Here is a 23,913-nt window from a genome sequence, read left to right as displayed (position 1 = left end):
GTATTGTCTTGAAAATACTTTTCCTTAAAATAGGTTCCTCATCACTTCCCTTATTACATAAGGTTCTTCTCACCATCAATTTTTCTCTAGCCTTAGGTCCACTTGGTGAACCCTCATCATCTTCTTCAATAACAACATTTTTATTACCTTGCCTACTTTTAGAGGATCTACATTCAAAAGATCTATGTCTCTCTTTACCACATTTGAAACAATTACCATGAAATCCACCTCTAGAATAGGAATTACCTCTTCCTCAGCAAGAACTAGTGCCTCCTTGATAAGAATAACCACTTTTCCATCCAGTCTTTCCTTTGTCATTATTCTTCCATTTAGATTTACCTTTATCCTACATATAACTGTCATATTTTCCACTTTCTCCATAAGATCTACCTCTGCCTCTCTAGAATCTACCACCTCTACCTCTTTGTCTTTGTTGATGCTTCTTTGTCAAGATCTCCTTAGCTTTCAAGCATATTGATATGCTTCTTCTACACTTTCCAACTTCACAAAACATATTTCATCTTGAATTTTAGATCTCAATCCATTAACATACCTTGCAATTTTCTCAACATCATCATCCACATGACCAAATCTAATGTCCATTCTATAGAAATCCTTCGTATATTCTCTCACACTCATGTCTTTTTGTTTCAAATTTTGCATGTTTCTCAACAAGCTAACTTGGTAATCAATAGGGAGGAATTTGTTCATTACCTTGTTCACCATCTTTGGCCAAGTTTTGATCTTCTCTTTTCCTCTTCCTTTTCTATCAGTTTGCAAGTGCTCCCACCATAGTGATGCATGACCTTTCAAACTAGTGACTACAATCTTGACCTTTCTATTATCAAGAGTGTTTTCAGACTCAAAGAACTTCTCCATATTAGAGATCCAATCCAACACAACACTGGTATCCAATTTTCCATCATAAGGAACAACTTCTACAATAGGCTTTTAATTTTCCCTAGACAACACTCACAATAATCTTTCCTCATCTTGATCTTCTTCAGGTTTTTGGATTATGGTTTTGTGCTACTACATCATCATCACTTACTTCATCAAGATGTTCTCCTCTCCTCTAGGTTGTCTCCATAGCATCTAATCTAGCTGCAAATTGTCTCAACTAATCCAATATAGCATTATCAACATTATTTCCTCTACCACAAACCATCTTTATAAATAAAGTTCCTACAAGATCATAACCCTCTCCAAGTTATAGGTTAAATCCATAGATCTACCACCCTACAACCAAATCCAAATTAGTGTTCTACATGATCCAATATCCATAAGGATGAACTTTAAGTTCTAATACCAACTGATGTAGGTAAAGGATGAATAACTAGCGCCAAAGGCTCACATAGCTATCCAAACCACCCTACAAGAGGTAACACAATGGAAGCAAACACAAGGGACATCAACCAAAGGAGGTGAAATACTTATTGATTCATCAAAGAATCTTCATACATGCCCAACTGTAAGGCCTTCTGGGTTATGACCAATTACAAATACATTCACATTTGAAGATCCAACTACAAATTTTCACTTTCAGTTCTACTCTCCCATCTTTTTTTTCAAAAACTTGCCTAACTCTAAGCCTAAACACTCTATATGTACTTGCCAAAATGGCTTACAGATTATTCTAGAACATACATAAGAGGAAGACCAACCCAAAATTGATCTAGACAAATCCCAAGAAAAGATCTTAACATAAATGCCACAATAAAAAATAAATCGTGCAAGTCAGCTTGTAGAAATCACATCCAAATGCTGACACTTGAGATACACTAGGTAACTTGGCACATGAAGAAACACTCGGCATACACTCGATAACTCGATACATGAAGAGTCACTCAGCATACACTGAGTAACTCAGCACATGAAGGAATGCTAGGCACATGAAGGAACTACTAGGCACATGAAGGAATTTCTAGGCACATGAAGGACTGCTAGGCACATGAAGGACTACAAGGCACATGAAGGAATTGATAGGCACATGAAGGACGGCTAGGAACATGAAGGATTTCCTAAGCACCAACTTGTAGAATGAACAAAAATGAGCAGGATAACAAGGCAACCCAAGATTCTCTTGCATCAGCATCTACCAAGTGCATGAAAATGTTGAGCATTGACAGTGGATGTTGAGTATCAGAACCTCACTAAGCTAGTCTTCAGAACCTGAGTTTCTACACTTTGGCTAACTTTGTGATTTTAGTGTAAACTGTACTGTGGTTAACTTTGTAATTTTTAATTGGATTGGTATATATGTAACGTATTGTATCACACCAAATATATTTAATGGAAGTAATGTAATAATAAAAGAAGAGTAGAAGAGGAGATTACAAAGGCTATAGTGGTATAAGTAGTAGCAAATATTTATCTATCATAGAAAAGTGATTACTACATTCAAAGTAATATCATTTAGCAAACCAAGTTGTAGATTAGAGATCAACTAGTGTTTCATCCTAAAAGGTGGATCAGTCAAATCCTTTCACAAGGTAGACTTACTAGTCTTATGTAAATCTCTTTATCGAGTGCATACTTCATTGCATATTTGTAAATCCTTTTGCAAGGTCAACCTAGCAATGCTTATTGCTTGTAATAGGGTAGATCACTAGAAGTGATCATTGTAAACCTTATCAGGCCAACTTTATACTACAATAGTAAATCTTGTGGGTATCATCCCCACCCCAATTTTACTTTCTATTTGGAAGGTTTTTGGGTCACCAAATTGTGTGTCAAAAGTGTTATGAATGCTTTAATGTTTTTAGTTTCACATTCATGCAATTAGATCATAATACTCATGAAGGATTAATTGCTAATTAAGGATTAGGTTTTATTAGTTACTGATTCACCCTTCCCCTCTTAGTAACTTAGCCTATCATAATATTTTAAACAATTGGTATTAGAGCATTGTGGTTCTCAGAGAAAATTTTAAAAGCTTGAGCGAAGATCAAAGGCTACAGAGGTATTTGGACTTCATTAGAAGTGATCATTTTAAGCCTTAATAGACCAACTTTATACTAAAGTAGTAAATTGTGGGTATCATCCCCACCCTAGTTTTACTTTCTATTTGGAAGTTTTCTAGGTCACCAAATTGTGTGTCAAAAGTGTTATGAATGTTTTAATGTTTTCAGTTTCACTTGCATGCAATTAGATCATAATACTCATGAAGGATTAATTGCTAATTAATAATTAATTTCTATTATTTACTGATTCACCCCTCCCCTCTTAGTAACTTAGCCTATCATAACATTCCCAACAATTGGTATCAGAGCAATGTGGTTCTCAGAGAAAAGTTTAATAGCTTGAGCAAAGATCAAAGGCTATGGAGGTATTTAGACTTGAGAAGGCTAATGAGAAGTTGGATTTGAAATTGGCTATTGGACAACTCAAGAAAGAAAAAGAGAAACTTTCTCAATCCCTAAAAAGAAGAGAAGATCTGATAGTAGAGATGAATGATCAACTCTACATTGAAGAAAGAATTGGAGACATCCATTGAAGTAATTCAGATGAAGTTGATGAAGCAATCAAAGAACTATCAGAAAAGAATAATAATCTTCAAGAAGAAGTAAGAAAACTAAGAAGAGAGCAAGAAATTCAGTCAGTAAGATTGTGTGAAGTTATGGAAGAGAAAAAAAAGATAAAAGAAGAAATAAAAGGAAAGAAGAATGAAATTTAGCACCTATCCCTTCAGTATATAGACTTGATTGATCAACTCAAAAATACAAATGAAGAAATCATGAATCTAAGATTAGAAAATGAAAAATTATAGAATGATCTAAAAACTAAAAGGAAAACCAATGGATGATGATGAAATTTCAAGTAGACATGAATCAATTGAATGAGCAAAGGCATTATAGACAAAAGGAAAAAGAAGGAATTGGATATACAAAAGAAGGTGAATCATCCAAGCAAGGAGCTCAAAAGAATCAAAAACCTACTTCCATTCACTATAGTAAGATAAGACATACACTAAGAAATGTTGGAGTAATGGGAAAGCAAAACAATGGAAAGTGCTAAAATTGCAATTAGCATGGACATAGGGCTAATGAATGCAAAGAGAAACCAAAATTTGAAGGCAAATGTCACAAATGCAAGAATCATGGACACAAATATTTAGAATGCAAAACTAAGATATTGAACCCAATAGAACAAATTTTAAAAGCTATATTTGGATGGGACTATAACACTTGGTGCAAATGTCATTACTGTGGAGAATTTGGACACATTTGAATAAATTGTGTAAAACATCAAATGAGAACAAGTGATACTACCAAAATATGTTTCATTTGTACAAAACCTGGTCATCTTACCAAGAACTGTATGAATATTGGAAGAGTTGAAGATGAAAAGAAGGCAAAGGATGATAATATTAGAAAGTAGATGAGACAACAATATTGGGTTCCAAAATCTACTAAGAATGAAAGTCTGAGCACTAATGAAGATGTCACTCCAGAATTGGGTGACTCAAGCATTTGCATTTGATTTCTCAAACTAGAACTGGACCTAGGATTCTAGAGAAGATATCTCACATCAATTCTAATTGACAAAATGAAAGATCTATATTAGTATACAAGATGCAAAAGGACTACTGAGTTGATTTCAATCATTACCAAATGAGTTTAGGTTATAGTTATTACCGAGCAAGGTCAGGAGCTAATATATTTGTTGTGTGGTTATCAATTCATGGAAGACTCTACCAAGCATTCAATGCAGGTGAAGTGGATGATAGTTTGTCATTTGAGAAAACAATCATACCAAAATTTTATGGAAAAATTTGATGAAAAAGGGTAAAATAAAAGTCATTTCTCAACATGAATTCTTGAGAGCTATCTATATAGAGCATATTTTAGAGAATTCAAGAGATTTGAGAAAATTATTAAAAGATTTTTGTGTCATTGAAAACCCTACTGAGTAGCAAAGGCATCCACCAGTAGAAAATCGAAGAAAGGATTAGATATGTTAGTCCAAGGTGTGGAATGGAAGGTGCCAAATTTTAAGTTAAGTCCTACCATCATGGAAACCCTAGATCTATGTGGACATTAGTCACAAATTCCACCAAAGTTATTTTTAATCAATGATATCCATTTGCATTTTAAGTCTGATATTCAAGACATTGGAACATTGGAGATGGATGAGTCATTGAAAGAGTTATGTGTTAGTGGTGTATTGAAATCGAAACATAATATTTTGAAGCAAAAGGCTTTACTCACATTCTACATATGCTAAAAGATTTTCAAATCAAATTGATAAGATTTATCCTTAGTCATGTACACAATGGTTAGTTGTGGTTGGAACAACTACTTTTGATAACCAAGAAGATGATCCATAGGATCATTGGTCTTCCTATGTTGCTAAGAGAAAAAATGACCAAAATCCTAGGTTGGGTTGAACTAGAGAAGAAAACCCTTTTTGAGTGGGATGAAAGGGAAATGAAGATCAATTGTGATATAGACATGGAATGAAACTTTAGAATACATCTCATCACACAAAAGATTTATAGTTTGAGTAGACTTATATAGCATGTCATGTGAAGAAATGAATTTAGCATACAAAGTGGTTAAGAATAATCTATCACTTGATCTTGCTGAGTTATTGTTGAATCAGTTTAACAAGAATATGGAGAGTATAAGAAATTTCAAGCACAATCCTTGTAAGTTAGGTTCAATTTTGACTTGTCTATGTTTCTATGTAAAAAAAATTTTCCCATCTAAAGGTACAATAGTATGGTGGAAGGATGTATTTGTTCTTTATCAGATTAATGAGTATATAGATGAAATGGGAGAGAACTATGCAAGTATTATGGAAAATTACTTTGATGCCTTCAAAGAGAAGATGTATAATAAATTTAGGATACCAAAGAAACTAGTTGATGATTACAAAGATGATGTTTTTTTTTATGGTTGATAGTGACAATGTATATATTCAAGCAGTTAGACCTAGAATTGTTTGGATTAAGCCTCCTAGATATGAAGCAAACATAGATGAAACCAAGGACATAATTGAGGCACTAATTAATGAGCCTGTTGACCCTAAAGCTATATACTTTGGCACTTACGATGAGGCAAAGGCTAGAATTGAACTTGAAATCAAAATTCCTTAAGTAGTCAACAAAGGGAAGAAGAGACTTACCAAACTAAAAACTAGTTCTACTGTTCTATTGACCAAAGGAAAACGAGATGATATTGAGGATGAAGAAGTAGAAAATGAAGAGAAATTAGAGGAAGAAGAGCCATTAAAGAAGAAAGGTAAAGTAATTATTGTCAAGCATACCAAACCATCTACTACTCTATTTACAAGCAAATCCTCTAGAAAGAAAGAAGACAAAGAAGGATGAGACGTAATATTAAAAAGGAATCCACCCACCTTCTAAGAAATACTGAAAGATATAGAGTCAGGATCAGGCATACCAAATTTCAAAGCACTAAATTATGAGACCAGCACTGCAGAGGAGAAAAAGAAAATAGAACATGTATTAATGTCTAAAATGGGTAAGTGGATGTATTCCCTAGACCAACTTCCTCAACAGTTTCCAAGTGATCTAATGGAGAAGATCAAGCCAAGATGGGAGAATACAAATGAAAACTACTAAAGATATATATGAGCAGACCCTAAGGAAACTCATGCCAAGTTTGAGTGAAAAGGAAATAAATGAGACACTAAGGAGACCAACCTAGAGAAAATTTTTGTAGCAGTCATAGCCTCACTTCCTCATTCTCCAAGAAAAGCATTGAAAAAATCAAGCCCAACGAAATATTTAGTAGGATTGATTATGCCAAACACTATAAGTACAAGCACTCAATCACTTCTTGCACCTATCTAGCTCAACACTTCAATGATAGAAGTTGCAAGCACTTCATCTACTGACCAAACAACACTTCTATCTACATTAATTTTGGTTACACTAGGTATTTCTACTATTGGTATCTTGGCAATAAGTGCATTATCTACTTTTATAGCTAGTCCTACTATTTCTACAATTGTTTCCATCCCTAGCATGCAATTAATAAGTGAAAATATAGTTAAGACCAAGTCTCAACTAAGTACAAAATTTTTGGGTAAAGGCAAAGATAATGAAGAGAACGCAGATCTTGATGATGAGATTGTTTTTCCTAATTGGGACATCTCAAAATTTAATCTGATCATATACATGTTTTTGGAGACATTCTTCAAAAGAAAGCTAAGTAGTAGAATCTTAGAGAATAAAGGAATAAGGAATTTTAGATAATAAAAGATGCAAAAAAATCCTTGCAGAGGCACTAAATGATGCAGACTAGCACAGTGGAAGGATGCAATTTCCTTACCCTTAAGCAACTAGGTTCAAATTACCAATAATCTCCTAAGAGACTCACTAAGACTTCTAACACTTTAGAAGTTTTTTCTAGGGCTTCTCCCAAACTCTAGGACCTTAGACCAATCCTTACAACATAACCCACAACTTAGAATGGTGAGCAAACAACAACTTTGCAAAATAGGGCTACAAGGCAAAATCTTGAAATTTTAAGATATTCACTTGAATAGTATATACAACCACTAAAAGTATGATGGAATTTTATGAGTTTTAATGACCCAAACTAAATATCCCAAGACTAAAATTTGATTCACTCTAGCACTCCAAGGATCCACCAAAGCACACAGACCTAATAGGGCCCTACAAGGCTTGGTTTTCAAAGGAGGACCAAAAGAATATGTTCATGAATTAGGCACAAGGATTACGATCTCTTCTAGGGATTATTTTAACACCAAATACCCCTTTACTTGGTTTATTTTTTTCACCTACAACTCTATAAACTCAAATTCCTACAATTTAGGACCTAATACATGCAAATATTTGGCCTAGGGCTTGCAAGTAAAATCACGTCTCCTTGGTTTTTCAACTCCAACTTTTTGAATCTTAGAGAACACTCCTAGGACTCCAATTTTCATTGGGTATTGTGCCATTTGAAACCTACAGTGCAATGTTATATGTCCATTTGCACAAAACCCTACTGAACCTAGGGTTTCTAGACTAATTTTAAAGAAAATGCTCTAACTTTGATTAGAAATCACCAATAAACCTCAAAACAAGTGCATAGGATAGAGGATTCAATAAAATTTCTCCTTTGACCATTAAACCTTCTCTCCCAATCTATACAACATGTGTGGAATCAAGAATGCAACAATTCTGAGCTAAAAAACTAGTAAATTTTATTAATACTTGCAAAAATTCCTACATAAAACCAACCTATTCCTTTGGGAAGTTTGGATGTTACATTTATAATCTTTCTTGACCAATTAAATACCATAGAAATATTTTTAATTAGTTCAAGCTTCCTCCTCCCTAATTAGCAACTTTTTGACAAAGATTGCTTAGCAACTTTTGTTGCATATTTGCAATTTTTCATACAAAGAAGTCCTAAGACTTTCAAAGCTACCAAAGACTTATCTAAACCTATTCTAAGGTATTTTCAACCTTTTTTGGATTATATTCCTTATTCTAGGCCTATTTAGCCCTTATAATTCTCTAAGGATTGATGGTTTATATTAACACCAAATGAACCTTGAGCCTTTACAAATGGGCTTGTGATGACATGAACTTATTCCTAATACCTAAAAACTTTATTAACTTGCTAAAGAGACACCTAGGAAGGTGGTATAGTGTAGAGTCCTTGTGAAATGCTTTGTGAAGACCTTGAGTGCCTTGAGTGCCCTGCACCATGCTACCCTCCTCAAAAGAACTCAAGTCCCTTCAATCTTTGTTTGATTCATCCAAGTGGCATCTTCATTAGGTGTGTCTTTCCATTTGACTAGATAGGAATAATAGGTGTCTTTCCTTATTTTCTTTGTAACCTTCTTGTCCAAGATGCATTCAATCTATGTTTTTCTTACCTTTGGCAACTGAGAAACATCAACACTATCCTTATGACCTATTCCTACATCACAAACATTAGTAGGTGGCTTATATGCATAAAGATTAAAAATATTAAAGATGGGAGAAAAGCCTATGTTTGGTGGAGGATCAATCTTGTATGCATTGTTTCCACATTTCTTAAGTACTTTGAAAGGTCCTTCTTTCTTCATCAACAACTTAGTATACTACCCCTTTGGTAGCCTCTCCTTATAAAGATGTATCATGACCAAGTCACCCACTTTAAATTGAAGATTTATCCTCTTTTCATCTACTTGTTCCTTATACTTTGCTCATGACATTTGTAATCTATCCTTTACCCGCTCTTGTATATCTTTAATAACTTGGGCAAAATCTTGTGCTCATCCACTTTTCCTCTCCATATCCCTGATGTCTCTCAGTTCTAGAATACCCCTTCAATGATTTCCATACACAATTTGGAAAGGGGTCAAGCCTATGCTCCTATTCACTGAATCATTGTATGAATATTCTACTTGAGAAAAGATTGTGTCTGATGATCCTCCATGTTGTCGGGTTAGGCATCTTAACAAATTACCTAGGGATCTATTGATAACCTCTATTTTCCCATCAGATTGTGGGTGATAAGCTGATAAAAAGCTTAAGTTTTTTCCTAGTTTCTTCCATAATGTTCTCCAAAAATGCCCTAGGAACTTAGGATCCCTATTTGATATAATGGACATTGGTAGGCCATGTAACCTAACTACTTGTTTAAATAATAGGCCATCTATATGAGATGCATCATGTGTTGTTCTAAAAGGTATAAAGTGTGCCATTTTTGAGAACCTATCAACAACTACAAAGATGCTATCATGCCCGAATTTAGTCCTTGGCAATCCTACTACAAAATTCACACTTATAGAATCCCAAGCTTTGCATGTTGTGGGTAATGGAGTGTACAACCCTACATTGGAAGTGTATCCCTTAGCTTTTTGGCAAATCACACAACCATCAACAAATTTTTTGACCTCTAACTGCATTTTAGGCCATTAGTAAAATCATTTTACTTGTTCTAGGGTCTTATCTTGTCCAAAGTGCCCTAACATGCTCCCACAATGCTTCTACTTAATCATGTTTTCCCTACAAGACCCCCTTGGAACACAAAGTTTTTTGACCTTTGAATAACAACCCCTCTTAGATGAGGTATTTTGCAAAATTAGAATGATACTTATCTCCCATTTCTTGACATGTCTTGTATATTTCCTTGAAATCTTCATCATTTGGATACATCTCCTTCATAATAGGGATCCCAACACTTTCAAGCTCTATCCTTTGCACCATGAGGTTTCTCCTACTTGGGGCATCAACAACCTTGTTGACTGTACCATTTTTGTGCTTAATGGAGAAGGTATAGGCCTACATAAATTTCATCGACTTGATGTGTCTTTGATTGAGTTTTTCCTACCTATTCAAGAAGCTTAAAGCCTGATTGTCAGTGAATACAATGAATTCTTTTAGGAGTAGATAATTTCTCCACCTTTTTAATAATTGCACCATTGCATATAGTTCTAGATCATATATTGAATACTTTTTATTTGCATCATTTAATTTTTCACTGAAAAAGGCCAGTGGCCTACCTTCTTGACTTAAGACTCCCCCTATAGCTTTATTACTAGCATCACATTCTAATGTAAATATCTTATTGAAATAAGGGAACCTTAGAATGGGTGCTTGGGCTATCTTTTCTTTGAGTGTGTCGAATACTTTTGCTACTTCATTAGTCCAAAAAAATTGACATTTCCTTCCTCCCATTATAATATCTATCATAGGTTCAAAGACCCCACTAAAATCCTTAATAAATTTCCTATAAAAGTTGCAAACTCCATGGAAGCTCTTGACCTATGATGGGTTTTTAGGAGGTGGCTAGTTAAGAATGGCTTCTATGTTCAATGGATCCATTTTAAGGCAGCCTTTGGAGATAACAAAACCCAAGAATATGAGTTCTTCCTTCATTAAAGTAGACTTTACAATGTTTATCATAAGCCCTTCTTTATGTAACCTCTTTAGGACTTGGTCTATATGCCTTAGGTGTTCTTCTTTGTCTTTACTAATGATCAGGATGTCATCAAAATAGAAAACCACAAATTTGTTCAAAAAGGGCTTGAGGACCTCATTCATGAGCCTCATAAAGGTACAAGGTACATTTGATAGACCGAATGGCATTACAATCCATTCATAAAGCCCTTCTGTGGTTTTAAAAGGTGTTTTTCCATTCATCCCCCTCCCTTATCTTGATTTGGTGATACCCACTTTTCAAATCCACCTTGGAGAAGTAGTTTGCTCCACCTAAATAATCCAAATGGCCTTCCATCCTTGGCATTGGGAATCTATATCTTATATTAATCTTTTTTATTGCCTTACAGTTTGTACAAAGTCTCCAAGCGCCTTCCTCTTTGGGTGCTAAGATAGTAGGGATAGCACAAGCGCTCACACTCTTTCTAATCAACCCTTTAGACAAAAAATCTTTAATTTCACTTGCAATCTTTGCATTTTGTTCCAAGGTCAGTTTGTATGCATGCTTATTAGGTAATGTTGCACTAGGGATAAGATCAATACAATAGCTAACCTCTCTCTTAGGTGGCAAGGGGTTTGGAATACTATATACAACAATCCCATGATATTTTTCTAAAAGATCCCTGATGGTGACACAACCCAAGAATAGAATGGACACAACAGAAAAGGGAAATTATATTAACTGAGAAAATAAGCTAGTACAAATGGTACAGAGAAAATAAACTTCAGAACATGCCCTAAGGGCTTACAATAGCATAAATTTGGAGAATATTTCTCCTTTTAGCACCTCCTCTCAAACTCCACTCCGAACTACCTTTTACAATGCCAAAAATCTCCTTAAATAGACCCCAGAGGGTTAAGGACTAGGAGTACATTCTAGAAAGTGCTAGTAGGCATCCACCGATGAAATAGAAGGTTTCAGAAGCTGCGTTAGAAGTCGGTGCAAATCTAGAAGAATCCAGAAACGGTAACCAAACTTCCAGGAGGCATAACTTTTGAACCGTAGCTCCGATTGATGAACCGTTTACATTTTTGGAAAGCTCTCAAAGAACTCTATAGCCCTATGGACAAGCGTCACTCATCCCCCATTTTTTGACCCTTTTGAAGGTCATTTAATGCCCCAAACCTGACTTTGAAGCATTCTTAGGAGGTCTCCAAAACCCAAAAAACTGCAATAACTTTCAAACCGTGGGGCCTATTGACCTGATTCTTTTTTTGGAATGCTCTAAATCATGATTATATTCATTTAGCCAATTCACACCTTCTAGTTTATCAAAATGATGGCCCAAATACATGCTCCTATTTTTTTTGGGATTTTCAAACGCACTGATAGTTGAACTATGAGAGTTGGAACCTTTATTTGGGCCAAATTGGTATCCAAAAATGTAAAGACATGAAACAGAAACTAAGTCTATGTACATTTTTTTGGGTGACACAGGATTTCCCTTATACCTCTGGATGCTCCTGCATCAGACACCCAGGGTAGATTGAAAAGTGACCCTGTTACTTTATGGATGGTAGAGGAAATCCCAAATGGGAAACCTCAGCTGCTGAAATCCAACTCTAGTCCTCGATCAGCCGTCCTTTCCATTTGACCAAATACTCTTCATACTGCCTGTTTTTGGTACTCCTACCCACATGATGATCTAGAATGTCTTCTATCTCCTCCTTCTTAGAAGTAGGAATTGGACATGGCTCTAAAACCAGCTCCTCATCTACACCATCATCATGATACTCTGTTAAATCTGTAATGTTGAAAATGGGAGAAATGTTAATACCATCTGGTAGCTCCACCTCATATGCATTTCCTGAGTTATGTTTCTTCAAAACTTTGCAGGGGTCAAATTTCTTCATTTTCAGTTTGTTGTAAGTACCAACTAGAAATCTTTCTTTTTGTAAGTGTACCATGACTAGATCCCCTACTTGGAATTCCTTATGTCTTCTCCTTTGATCAGCCCTAGCTTTATACTCTTGATTCATCTTGATAATGTGTGCTTGAACCTCCTCATGTAGATGCTTGATGTGTTCAGCAAATTCCTCAGCTTCAGCACTTGTCCTCTCCCCTTGTTCTATCTTTCTCAATTCTGGTGTAGTCCTTGGGCTATTCCCATACATAATTTGAAATGGTGATTTTCCAATACTCCTATTTACAGAGTTATTATAAGCAAACTCTGCCTGTGGTAGAATCAAATCCGATCCCTTGGGCTTATCTCCAACTAAACATCTCAGCAAATTGTCCAGACTTCTATTTACCACTTATGTTTGGCCATCAGTCTGTGGGTGATGCGTGGAACTGAATTTCAAGTCTGTTCTCAACTTCTTCCACAATGTCTTCCAGAAATACCCCACAAATTTAGTGTCTCTGTCAAAAACTATACTCCTTGGAAGACCATGTAGTCTTACCACCTCTTTGAAAAACAAGTCTACAATATGGACAACATCATGAGTTTTGTGGCATGGAATGAAATGTGCCATTTTGGAGAACCTATCAACCACCACGAATACTGAGTCATTACCCCTTTGTGTCCTTGGCAATCCAAGAACAAAATCCATACTTATGTCCTCCCATGGCCTTGATGGAACAGGCAATGGCTGATATAGGCCATTATTTTGACTAAACCCCTTGGCAACTTGACAAACCTGGCAACTCTGTACAAAATTCTTCACATCCTCTGTAATTTGAGGCCAAAAATAATGTTCTCTAAGAATGGCAATGGTCTTATCCCGACCAAAATGTCCTGCCATCCCTCCACTGTGTTTCTCCTTAATCATATTTTCCCTCATGGAACTCTTTGGAATGCACAATTGATTACCTTTGAACAACATGCCATCCTGAATCAAATAGTCTAACCAATTGGTTCTATCTACAGCAGCAGGTTCTTTACAAGCTTTCCATGCTTCAGCAAAATCAGGATCCTTGGGGTACAAATTCTTGAGTTCATCAAACCCAACTACTTCAACCTGCATTGTTGTAAGCAACAACTATCTCCTACTTAGTGCATCTGCGACCCTGTTAGATTTTCCACTTCTATGCTAGTCTTCAGAACCTGAGTTTCTACACTTTGGCTAACTTTGTGATTTTAGTGTAAACTGTATTGTGGTTAACTTTGTAATTTTTAATTGGATTGGTATATATGTAACGTATTGTATCACATCAAATATATTTAATGGAAGTAATGTAATAATAAAAGAAGAGTAGAAGAGGAGATTACAAAGGCTATAGTGGTATAAGTAGTAGCAAATATTTATCTATCATAGAAAAGTGATAACTACATTCAAAGTAATATCATTTAGCAAACCAAGTTGTAGATTAGAGATCAACTAGTGTTTCATCCTAAAAGGTGGATCAGTCAAATCCTTTCACAAGGTAGACTTACTAGTCTTATGTAAATCTCTTTATCGAGTGCATACTTCATTGCATATTTGTAAATCCTTTTGCAAGGTCAACCTAGCAATGCTTATTGCTTGTAATAGGGTAGATCACTAGAAGTGATCATTGTAAACCTTATCAGGCCAACTTTATACTACAATAGTAAATCTTGTGGGTATCATCCCCACCTAAATTTTACTTTCTATTTGGAAGGTTTTTGGGTCACCAAATTGTGTGTCAAAAGTGTTATGAATGCTTTAATGTTTTTAGTTTCACATTCATGCAATTAGATCATAATACTCATGAAGGATTAATTGCTAATTAAGGATTAGGTTTTATTAGTTACTGATTCACCCTTCCCCTCTTAGTAACTTAGCCTATCATAATATTTTAAACAATTGGTATTAGAGCATTGTGGTTCTCAGAGAAAATTTTAAAAGCTTGAGCGAAGATCAAAGGCTACAGAGGTATTTGGACTTCATTAGAAGTGATCATTTTAAGCCTTAATAGACCAACTTTATACTAAAGTAGTAAATTGTGGGTATCATCCCCACCCTAGTTTTACTTTCTATTTGGAAGTTTTCTAGGTCACCAAATTGTGTGTCAAAAGTGTTATGAATGTTTTAATGTTTTCAGTTTCACTTGCATGCAATTAGATCATAATACTCATGAAGGATTAATTGCTAATTAATAATTAATTTCTATTATTTATCGATTCACCCCTCCCCTCTTAGTAACTTAGCCTATCATAACATTTCCAACAATTGGTATCAGAGCAATGTGGTTCTCAGAGAAAAGTTTAATAGCTTGAGCAAAGATCAAAGGCTATGGAGGTATTTAGACTTGAGAAGGCTAATGAGAAGTTGGATTTGAAATTGGCTATTGGACAACTCAAGAAAGAAAAAGAGAAACTTTCTCAATCCCTAAAAAGAAGAGAAGATCTGATAGTAGAGATGAATGATCAACTCTACATTGAAGAAAGAATTGGAGACATCCATTGAAGTAATTCAGATGAAGTTGATGAAGCAATCAAAGAACTATCAGAAAAGAATAATAATCTTCAAGAAGAAGTAATAAAACTAAGAAGAGAGCAAGAAATTCAGTCAGTAAGATTGTGTGAAGTTATGGAAGAGAAAAACAAGATAAAAGAAGAAATAAAAGGAAAGAACAATGAAATTTAGCACCTATCCCTTCAGTATATAGACTTGATTGATCAAATCAAAAATACAAATGAAGAAATCATGAATCTAAGATTAGAAAATGAAAAATTATAGAATGATCTAAAAATAAAAGGAAAACCAATGGATGATGATGAAATTTCAAGTAGACATGAATCAATTGAATGAGCAAAGGCATTATAGACAAAAGGAAAAAGAAGGAATTGGATATACAAAAGAAGGTGAATCATCCAAGCAAGGAGCTCAAAAGAATCAAAAACCTACTTCCAGTCACTATAGTAAGATAAGACATACACTAAGAAATGTTGGAGTAATGGGAAAGCAAAATTCAATGGAAAATGCTAGAATTGCAATTAGCATGGACATAGGGCTAATGAATGCAAAGAGAAACCAAAATTTGAAGGCAAATGTCACAAATGCAAGAATCATGGACACAAATCTTTAGAATGCAAAACTAAGATATTGAACCCAATAGAACAAATTGTAAAAGCTATATTTGGATGGGACTATAACACTTGGTGCAAATGTCATTACTGTGGAGAATTTGGAAACATTTGAATAAATTATGTAAAACATCAAATGAGAACAAGTGATACTACCAAAATATGTTTCATTTGTACAAAACTTGGTCATCTTACCAAGAACTGTATGAATATTGGAAGAGTTGAAGATGAAAAGAAGGCAAAGGATGATAATATTAGAAAGTAGATGAGACAACAATATTGCGTTCCAAAATCTACTAAGAATGAAAGTCTGAGCACTAATGAAGATGTCACTCCAGAATTGGGTGACTCAAGCATTTGCATTTGATTTCTCAAACTAGAACTGGACCTAGGATTCTAGAGAAGATATCTCACATCAATTCTAATTGACAAAATGAAAGATCTATATTAGTATACAAGATGCAAAAGGACTACTGAGTTGATTTCAATCATTACCAAATGAGTTCAGGTTATAGTTATTACCGAGCAAGGTCAGGAGCTACTATATTTGTTGTGTGGTTATCAATTCATGGAAGACTCTACCAAGCATTCAATGCAGGTGAAGTGGATGATAGTTTGTCATTTGAGAAAACAATCATACCAAAATTTTATGGCAAAATTTGATGAAAAAGGGTAAAATAAAAGTCATTTCTCAACGTGAATTCTTGAGAGCTATCTATATAGAGCATATTTTAGAGAATTCAAGAGATTTGAGAAAATTATTAAAAGATTTTTGTGTCATTGAAAACCCTGCTGAGTAGCAAAGGCATCCACCAGTAGCAAATCGAAGAAAGGATTAGATATGTTAGTCCAAGGTGTGGAATGGAAGGTGCCAAATTTTAAGTTAAGTCCTACCATCATGGAAACCCTAGATCTATGTGGACATTAGTCACAAATTCCACCAAAGTTATTTTTAATCAATGATATCCATTTGCATTTTAAGTGTGATATTCAAGACATTGGAACATTGGAGATGGATGAGTCATTGAAAGAGTTATGTGTTAGTGGTGTATTGAAATCGAAATATAATATTTTGAAGCAAAAGGCTTTACTCACATTCTACTTATGCTACAAGATTTTCAAATCAAATTGATAAGATTTATCCTCAGTCATGTACACAATGGTTAGTTGTGGTTGGAACAACTACTTTTGATAACCAAGAATATGATCCATAGGATCATTGGTCTTCCTATGTTGCTAAGAGAAAAAATGACCAAAATCCTAGGTTGGGTTGAACTAGAGAAGAAAACCCTTTCTGAGTGGGATGAAAGGGAAATGAAGATCAATTGTGATATAGACATGGAATTAAACTTTAGAATACATCTCATCACACAAAAGATTTATAGTTTGAGTAGACTTATATAGCATGTCATGTGAAGAAATGAATTTAGCATACAAAGTGGTAAATAATAATCTATCACTTGATCTTGCTGAGTTATTGTTGAATCAGTTTAACAAGAATATGGAGAGCATAAGAACTTTCAAGCACAATCCTTGTAAGTTAGGTTCAATTTTGACTTGTCTATGTTTCTATGTAAAAAATGTTTTCCCATCTAAAGGTACAATAGTATGGTGGAAGGATGTATTTGTTCTTTATCAGATTAATGAGTATATAGATGAAATGGGAGAGAACTATGCAAGTATTATGGAAAATTACTTTGATGCCTTCAAAGAGAAGATGTATAATAAATTTAGGATACCAAAGAAACTAGTTGATGATTACAAAGATGATGTTTTTTTTTATGGTTGATAGTGACAAAGTATATATTCAAGCAATTAGACCTAGAATTGTTTGGATTAAGCCTCCTAGATATGAGGCAAACATAGATGAAACCAAGGACATAATTGAGGCACTAATTAATGAGCTTGTTGACCCTAAAGCTATATACTTTGGCACTTACAATGAGGCAAAGGCTAGAATTGAACTTGAAATCAAAATTCCTTAAGTAGTCAACAAAGGGAAGAAGAGACTTACCAAACTAAAAACTAGTTCTACTGTTCTATTGACCAAAGGAAAAGGAGATGATATTGAGGATGAAGAAGTAGAAAATGAAGAGAAATTAGAGGAAGAAGAGCCATTAAAGAAGAAAGGTAAAGTAATTATCGTCAAGCATACCAAACCATCTACTACTCTATTTACAAGTAAATCATCTAGAAAGAAAGAAGACAAAGAAGGATGAGACGTAATATTAAAAAGGAATCCACCCACCTTCTTAGAAATACTGAAAGATATAGAGTCAGGATCAGGCATACCAAATTTCAAAGCACTAAATTATGAGACCAGCACTGCAGAGGAGAAAAAGAAAATAGAACATGTATTAATGTCTAAAATGGGTAAGTGGATGTATTCCCTAGACCAACTTGCTCAACAGTTTCCAAGTGATCTAATGGAGAAGATCAAGCCAAGATGGGAGAATACAAATGAAAACTACTAAAGATATATATGAGCAGACCCTAAGGAAACTCATGCCAAGTTTGAGTGAAAAGGAAATAAATGAGACACTAAGGAGACCAACCTAGAGAAATTTTTTCTAGCAGTCATAGCCTCACTTCCTCATTCTCCAAGAAAAGCATTGAAAAAATCAAGCCCAATGAAATATTTAGTAGGATTGATTATGCCAAACACTATAAGTACAAGCACTCAATCACTTCTTGCACCTATCTAGCTCAACACTTCAATGATAGAAGTTGCAAGCACTTCATCTACTGACCAGACAACACTTCTATCTACATTAATTTTGGTTACACTAGGTATTTCTACTATTGGTATCTTGGCAATAAGTGCATTATCTACTTTTATAGCTAGTCCTACTATTTCTACAATTGTTTCCATCCCTAGCATGCAATTAATAAGTGCAAATATAGTTGAGACCAAGTGTCAACTAAGTACAAAATTTTTGGGTAAAGGCAAAGATAATGAAGAGAACGCAAATCTTAATGATGATATTGTTATTCCTAATTGGGACATCTCAAATTTTAATCTGATCATATACATGTTTTTGGAGACATTCTTCAAAAGAAAGGTAAGTAGTAGAATCTTAGAGAAGAAAGGAATAAGGAATTTTAGATAATAAAAGATGCAAAAAAATCCTTGCAGAGGCACTAAATGATGCAGACTAGCACAGTGGAAGGATGCAATTTCCTTACCCTTAAGCAACTAGGCTCAAATTACCAATAATCTCCTAAGAGACTCACTAAGACTTCTAACACTTTAGAAGTTTTTTCTAGGGCTTCTCCCAAACTCTAGGACCTTAGACCAATCCTTACAACACAACCCACAACTTAGAATGGTGAGCAAACAACAACTTTGCAAAATAGGGCTACAAGGCAAAATCTTGAAATTTTAAGATATTCACTTAAATAGTCTATACAACCACTAAAAGTATGATGGAATTTGATTGTTTTAATGACCCAAACTAAATATCCCAAGACTAAAATTTGATTCACTCTAGCACTCCAAGGATCCACCAAAACACACAGACCTAATAGGGCCCTACAAGGCTTGGTTTTCAAAGGAGGACCAAAAGAATGGGTTCATGAATTAGGCACAAGGATTAGGATCTCTTCTAGGGATTATTTTAACACCAAATACCCCTTTACTTGGTTGATTTTTTTCACCTACAACTCTATAAACTCAAATTCCTACAATTTAGGACCTAATACATGCAAATATTTGGCCTAGGGCTTGCAAGTAAAATCATGTCTCCTTAGTTTTTCAACTCCAACTTTTTGAATCTCAAAGAACACTCCTAGGAATCCAATTTTCATTGGGTATTGTGCCATTTGAAACCTACAGTGCAATGTTATATGTCCATTTGCACAAAACCCTACTGAACCTAGGGTTTCTAGACTAATTTTAAAGAAATTGCTCTAACTTTGATTAGAAATCACCAATAAACCTCAAAACAAGTGCATAGGATAGAGGATTCAATAAAATTTCTCCTTTGACCATTAAACCTTCTCTCCCAATCTATACAACATGTGTGGAAGCAAGAATCCAACAATTCTGAGCTAAAAAACTAGTAAATTTTATTAATACTTGCAAAAATTCCTACATAAAGCCAACCTATTCCTTTGGGAAGTTTGGATGTTACATTTATAATATTTCTTGACCAATTAACTGCCATAGAAATATTTTTAATTAGTTCAAACTTCCTCCTCCCTAATTAGCAACTTTTTGACAAAGATTGCTTAGCAACTTTTGTTGCATATTTGCAATTTTTCATACAAAGAAGTCCTAAGACTTTCAAAGCTACCAAAGACTTATCTAAACCTATTCTAAGGTATTTTCAACCTTTTTTGGATTATATTCCTTATTCTAGGCCTATTTAGCCCTTATAAGTCTCTAAGGATTGATGGTTTATATTAACACCAAATGAACCTTGAGCCTTTACAAATGGGCTTGTGATGACATGAACTTATTCCTAATACCTAAAAACTTTATTAACTTGCTAAAGAGACACCTAGGAAGGTGGTATAGTGTAGAGTCCTTGTGAAATGCTTTGTGAAGACCTTGAGTGCCTTGAGTGCCCTGCACCATGCTACCCTCCTCAAAAGAACTCAAGTCCCTTCAATCTTTGTTTGATTCATCCAAGTGGCATCTTCATTAGGTGTGTCTTTCCATTTGACTAGATAGGAATAATAGGTGTCTTTCCTTATTTTCTTTGTAACCTTCTTGTCCAAGATGCATTCAATCTATGTTTTTCTTACCTTTGGCAACTGAGAAACATCAACACTATCCTTATGACCTATTCCTACATCACAAACATTAGTAGGTGGCTTATATGCATAAAGATTAAAAATATTAAAGATGGGAGAAAAGCCTATGTTTGGTGGAGGATCAATCTTGTATGCATTGTTTCCACATTTCTTAAGTACTTTGAAAGGTCCTTCTTTCTTCATCAACAACTTAGTATACTACCCCTTTGGTAGCCTCTCCTTATAAAGATGTATCATGACCAAGTCACCCACTTTAAATTGAAGATTTATCCTCTTTTCATCTACTTGTTCCTTATACTTTGCTCATGACATTTGTAATCTATCCTTTACCCGCTCTTGTATATCTTTAATAACTTGGGCAAAATCTTGTGCTCATCCACTTTTCCTCTCCATATCCCTGATGTCTCTCAGTTCTAGAATACCCCTTCGATGATTTCCATACACAATTTGGAAAGGGGTCAAGCCTATGCTCCTATTCACTGAATCATTGTATGAATATTCTACTTGAGACAAGATTGTGTCCCATGATCCTCCATGTTGTCGGGTTAGGCATCTTAACAAATTACCTAGGGATCTATTGATAACCTCTATTTTCCCATCAAATTGTGGGTGATAAGCTGATAAAAAGCTTAAGTTTTTTCCTAGTTTCTTCCATAATGTTCTCCAAAAGTGCCCTAGGAACTTAGGATCCCTATTTGATATAATGGACATTGGTAGGCCATGTAACCTAACTACTTGTTTAAATAATAGGCCATCTATATGAGATGCATCATGTGTTGTTCTAAAAGGTATAAAGTGTGCCATTTTTGAGAACCTATCAACAACTACAAAGATGCTATCATGCCCTCATTTAGTCCTTGGCAATCCTACTACAAAATTCACACTTATAGAATCCCAAGCTTTGCATGTTGTGGGTAATGGAGTGTACAACCCTACATTGGAAGTGTATCCCTTAGCTTTTTGGCAAATCACACAACCATCAACAAATTTTTTGACCTCTAACTACATTTTAGGCCATTAGTAAAATCATTTTACTTGTTCTAGGGTCTTATCTTTTCCAAAGTGCCCTAACATGCTCCCACAATGCTTCTACTTAATCATGTTTTCCCTACAAGACCCCCTTGGAACACAAAGTTTTTGACCTTTGAATAACAGCCCCTCTTAGATGAGGTATTTTGCAAAATTAGTATGATACTTATCTCCCAATTTCTCACATGTCTTGTATATTTCCTTGAAATCTTCATTATTTGGATACATCTCCTTCATAATAGGGATCCCAACACTTTCAAGCTCTATCCTTTGCACCATGAGGTTTCTCCTACTTGGGGCATCAAAAACCTTGTTGACTTTACCATTTTTGTGCTTAATGGAGAAGGTATAGGCCTACATAAATTTCATCCACTTGATGTGTCTTTGATTGAGTTTTTCCTACCTGTTCAAGAAGCTTAAAGCCTGATTGTCAGTGAATACAATGAATTCTTTTGGGAGTAGATAATTTCTCCACCTTTTTAATAATTGCACCATTGCATATAGTTCTAGATCATATATTGAATACTTTTTATTTGCATCATTTAATTTTTCACTGAAAAAGGCCAATGGCCTACCTTCTTGACTTAAGACTCCCCCTATAGCTTTAGTACTAGCATCACATTCTACTGTAAATATCTTATTGAAATAAGGGAACCTTAGGATGGGTGCTTGGGCTATCTTTTCTTTGAGTGTGTCAAATACTTTTGCTACTTCATTAGTCCAAAAAAATTGACATTTCCTTCCTCCCATTATAGTATCTATCATAGGTTCAAAGACCCCACTAAAATCCTTAATAAATTTCCTATAAAATTTGCAAACTCCATGGAAGCTCTTGATCTATGATGGGTTTTTAGGAGGTGGCTAGTTAAGAATGGCTTCTATGTTCAATGGATCCATTTTAAGGCAGCCTTTGGAGATAAAAAAACCCAAGAATATGAGTTCTTCCTTCATTAAAGTAGACTTTTCAAGGTTTATCATAAGCCCTTCTTCATGTAACCTCTTTAGGACTTGGTCTATATGCCTTAGGTGTTCTTCTTTGTCTTTACTAATGATCAGGATGTCATCAAAATAGAAAACCACAAATTTGTTCAAAAAGGGCTTGAGGACCTCATTCATGAGCCTCATAAAGGTACAAGGTACATTTGATAGACCGAATGGCATTACAATCCATTCATAAAGCCCTTCTGTGGTTTTAAAAGTTGTTTTCCATTCATCCCCCTCCCTTATCTTGATTTGGTGATACCCACTTTTCAAATCCACCTTGGAGAAGTAGTTTGCTCCACCTAAATAATCCAAATGGCCTTCCATCCTTGGCATTGGGAATCTATATCTTATATTAATCTTTTTTATTGCCTTACAGTTTGTACAAAGTCTCCAAGTGCCTTCCTCTTTGGGTGCTAAGATAGTAGGGATAGCACAAGGGCTCACACTCTTCCTAATCAACCCTTTAGACAAAAAATCTTTAATTTCACTTGCAATCTTTGCATTTTGTTCCAAGGTCAGTTTGTATGCATCCTTATTAGGTAATGTTGCACTAGGGATAAGATCAATACAATAGCTAACCTCTCTCTTAGGTGGCAAGGGGTTTGGAATACTATCTACAACAATCTCATGATATTTTTCTAAAAGATCCCTGATGGTGACACAACCCAAGAATAGAATGGACACAACAGAAAAGGGAAATTATATTAACTAAGAAAATAAGCTAGTAAAAATGGTACAGAGAAAATAATCTTCAGAACATGCCCTAAGGGCTTACAATAGCATAAATTTGGAGAATATTTCTCCTTTTAGCACCTCCTCTCAAACTCCACTCCGAACTACCTTTTACAATGCCAAAAATCTCCTTAAATAGACCCCAGAGGGTTAAGGACTAGGAGTACATTCTAGAAAGTGCTAGCAGGCATCCACCGACGAAATAGAAGGTTTCGTAAGCTGCGTTAGAAGTCGGTGCAAATCTAGAAGAATCCAGAAATGGTAACCGAACTTCCAGGAGGCATAACTTTTGAACCGTAGCTCCGATTGATGAACCGTTTACATTTTTGAAAAGCTCTCGAAGCGCTCTATACCCCTATGGACAAGAGTCACTCATCCCCCATTTTTTGAACCTTTTGGAGGTCATTTAATGCCCCAAACCTGACTTTGAAGCATTCTTAGGAGGTCTCCAAAACCCAAAAAACTGCAATAACTTTCAAACCATGGGGCCTATTGACCTGATTC

At 35.0% G+C, this 23,913-nt stretch overlaps 1 pseudogene; it reads right to left on the bottom strand.

Moving 5' to 3' along the window:
- LOC149561088 (SNF1-related protein kinase catalytic subunit alpha KIN10-like) overlaps nucleotides 1–23,913 on the bottom strand; it is a 142,714-nt pseudogene that overhangs the window by 33,295 nt on the left and 85,506 nt on the right.

The sequence above is a fragment of the Cupressus sempervirens genome, chromosome 4 (genome assembly GCF_028749045.1).
Source record: "Cupressus sempervirens isolate cs-2001-9-10 chromosome 4, ASM2874904v1, whole genome shotgun sequence".
NCBI classification, from domain to species: Eukaryota; Viridiplantae; Streptophyta; class Pinopsida; order Cupressales; family Cupressaceae; genus Cupressus; species Cupressus sempervirens.
The sequence above is the reverse complement of the archived record's forward strand: the minus strand, read 5'-3'. Positions and strand labels throughout refer to the sequence as shown.